General features: G+C 38.1%; 1 pseudogene across 1 annotated transcript; it reads right to left on the bottom strand.

The window, feature by feature from the left end:
* Window positions 1–1119: 1119 nt before the first annotated feature.
* On the bottom strand, window positions 1120–3436 carry LOC146496742 (G2/M phase-specific E3 ubiquitin-protein ligase-like; annotated as a pseudogene). Its single transcript, XR_014871289.1, has 5 exons — window positions 2955–3436; window positions 2661–2839; window positions 2213–2382; window positions 1456–1670; window positions 1120–1356 (listed from the first exon to the last, which is right to left on the bottom strand). The product of XR_014871289.1 is annotated as a G2/M phase-specific E3 ubiquitin-protein ligase-like (transcript).
* Between the last annotated feature and the right edge of the window lie 257 nt (window positions 3437–3693).

The raw sequence follows: 3693 nt of genomic DNA, 5'->3' as shown, positions 1-3693 counted from the left end.
TACCCAGGTCTCAGTTTTGGATGGACTTTTTTGGAGACCTAAGAGACTCTGGAAACTTAAATGGAAGCCACGAACACCAATGCTTGCTGAGATTCTGCTTTAGAGGGGTTCTACAGAAAGACCTGGATGAATGCAAAGACCTCTGGAACAAACACAGGATCCGGCCAAGCAGACTTGCATCGTGTCCGGGGGGGGATTCCAAACGAACTCTATCTCTTGCCTCACAGGTATTTGAGTTCTTAACAAAATGAATTAACCTTTTGCATCAAACTAAATGCAAGGTGTTGTTATTGCTTAAGTTGGTTAATATATATTCATAATTTTACACATAAGTATCATAGAGCAGTTTATAACATGTCACTGCATGCGTTGATTTATATAGTTCCATATTGTCAGCAAAAAATCCTTCACTGTTCTATTTTCATTTTGCAGATATGGTTCAAGAGACTGTGGATTTGCTGTTGAGGAGAGGGAACTGGATGTGTTTCCCGAGGAGGGGCTACCGGTTGGATTGTGTGGTGATCCAAACATTGAGGAATATTTACAACAGGCTGTACAACAAAACACACTGCAGCAGCCACAAGACTGGGAATCGGCCACAGAACTGTATTTGGCCCTGAAGGACATAGCTGGGTTTTAGATACCAACTGAACTTCAGTTTGTAATGACATTTGTCAGAGTTACTCTGACGAAGACACACACGGTGTCGAAACGTTAGTTTCTTTCCTTTTTTTGCACCTAATAAAACCTTTGGACTTACTTGAGTGCTCCAGCCCTTCTGTTTTTCCTTCATTTTTTAATGTTAGTAGTGTTTCCTTTCCCTCTTGCTAAATTGAATATAATATTGTCCATAATATACAGCAACTGGCATGGATTTAAATATTAACATTTAACCACAAGGAAACATTTAAAATTTTCTTTAATAAAACCATTTACAAATAGTGTCCAGCATTTCTGTCACTTTTCCAACATACACAATATTAAAAAATAAATAAATAAAACAACTAAATGTTTAACAATATGGAAGTTGCTTGCCACATGAATGTGTTAAGTAGTGTGCCAACGGCAGCTGAACCTAACAGGGTAACTCAGTAACTGTAACTTGATGACCTTACTGATTTAAGAACATCCAAATCCTGGAGCATTTTTGAATTCCAAAGTCCATGTTGGCCTTAAAGATGCTGTATGAGTCACAGATGGGTAGCTTCAGAGTATTTGCACAGGTGTTTGCAACTGGAAAAGGCGAATCACTTAAAAACTGGATGCATGGTGGTGGTGTCATTCCTGCCGGTGGAACTGCCGTCAGCCCTGTGGGAAACATCATCAAATCTTCCAGACACACTGCTGTTGCCTTCTCTGAAAGAAGAAAGTAAACACTGTAGTACATTACAGAAAATTAATTTCCTTACCTCTCCTTTCATAAAACTATAAACAAATAAAAACGGCCATTCAAACCTTCACAATCAAGGAGATAATCTGCCCAAAAGCCAAGTGTTAGGACCTCCTTATGCCGCTTGTTGCTTCCTGCTGGGCTGAGATCTGGTCTGAACATGCTCTCCAGTTCTGAAGCAGTCAGGGCCTTGGCAGAGAAGCATAGGAGTGGGGCCAGCACACTGGAATGTTGTTGCAGTGCACTTAAAAAATTCAGACTTTCCAGTCCATCTTTAAATCTGCAAAGGATAGACAAATAACTAATAATTGGTTTATAGCTATAACTATTGCAGTCTTCTAAATTGTGTTTAAATGTCTTTACCTACTAGATCTTTCATTATAAATTTGGACAGATTTCAAATGCATAGAATCACTCATACACAAAAACAATTCATAGTGCTCAGAAATTAACTGTGACAGCAAAAAAAGAAGAGCTCATTGGGATTTCAGCATTTAAAAAAAAATAGTGCTTTCACACTGGAATAAACAAGTGTGTCAAACAAGGGATCACCTCTTTTTATAAATAACTGAAAAATTAATCATGTTGCATGACTATGATTATTATGGGTCATTGTGAACAATAAATGTATACTAAATTAGAGTTCTAGTGTCAAAAGGTTAATAGCGTGCGACAGTGGCTCAGGAATTAACTTGTTGTTCATCAGATCACACGGATGCTACTGAATCAGTTTTTTCATATACATCTGAAGGTCTGAAAATGTCTGTGGCTGCTGTGATGAGCAACTGGCCATCCTGAATTTAAAAGGAGTAATGAGTTTACCGTTGAATGACACTTTGGTTTCTTTCAAGGATGTACCATCTGAGGTACTCCTCCACAAATGCTTGTTTCTCACAAGGCTTGACGTTTCTGAGGCATCCAGCAGTTTGGAAGATTGTGCTGTTTTGCAAAATAAGATTATGCAAAGACTCCTCTGATTCAGCTTTCAGGACCTATAAAAAAAAAAAAGGTTTACTGTAAGAAAAACAAAAATATAATTTTCACTGCTTTTACGATTCATTCAAAAATTGGATTAAAAAAATAATCAATTTGTTATTTCACTTGTGTTGTTGGGAGGTGGAAATCTGTCCTTTCAGATTACAGAATCTACCTTGAACCTACTTTCAAGATATGATCCAACCCGGATAACTTTTATCCTGATTAAATCTTTTAAACTGGCCCCAAGTGTCTTCTAAGTAAACCCATTCCCTGAGCCTAGGTAATTTTCTACCTGATGTAGAACTTTTGTGATCTCCTCATCTTGCACATCTTCTACAGTGGCGCTGAAACTCTGATTCCCTGTGATGTGGTTGACCAGGTTCTTGGAGAGGAAATGTGGTGCTGGTTCCCCATGCACAATGGATACAGCGATCATCTTTCCTGCTAAAAAGTACTCATCTTGCCTGGCAGCTGTTATACAGGGCACATAATTATCATGGTTAATTGCTATTAAATATGCTAATGAAAAAAATAAGCCAATTTTTATTAAAATTTCCATTGTAATAATTACGGAGAAAACATCCACCTCTTGAATTATATACAAGATAACGGCTCTCTGGAGGTCCATCAAAGATGGGGCGATTTCTCAGACTGCCCATAAGAAGTGTGAGGAATTCACGCCTCGGGCCACCTGTATCCAAACCTTCTTCAAAGCTGCCAGCATCATCATTAAACTTGATGAACATGTCGTAGTTGTCAGAGTATGTGCTGCGTCGAAATCCTCTAACAGCTCCATCCCATACAGCTGACCTTGATATATTGAATCTGCTGACCTTCTTGTGGTCAAGTTCCAGTGCCAAATTTGCAATCATTTCATGTGCCTGCAAATTGGTGTCTCTAAAAAAAAAGGGAAACTTATTTTTTAAAGGTGTATATACTTCTCTCATGATTGCATGATGTCTTGTACAGAACAAGATGGCGGTTAATTGGATTCAAATGTTTAAATTACTAACACAGGTTCTTCTGGGGGCTCAGCTTTGGCTTCGTTAGGAGTAGGATCTTCATCATCAATCATTTCTGCAGAGTGAAAACATGTACACAAAGTGTAGATGCAAAAAGACAAATGCATAAACATGCAGTTCCAGTTTTATAGAACGATTCTACTATTTTTTTTCCTGAAGAATCTAATGTAAAAGAGTCAAACTACATACATTTATAATAATTGTGTGTATATATTTTGTGCAACCCTCTGGAATAATTACTCAAGATACAACGCACCTGTAACAGGAGCTCTCGACAGTGAGGCATTCAGTAGTGCCTGTATC

This window comes from Neolamprologus multifasciatus, chromosome 19 (genome assembly GCF_963576455.1).
Source record: "Neolamprologus multifasciatus chromosome 19, fNeoMul1.2, whole genome shotgun sequence".
Taxonomy (NCBI): Eukaryota; Metazoa; Chordata; class Actinopteri; order Cichliformes; family Cichlidae; genus Neolamprologus; species Neolamprologus multifasciatus.
Note: the sequence above shows the minus strand (reverse complement) of the source record. Positions and strands in the feature narration are given on the sequence as shown.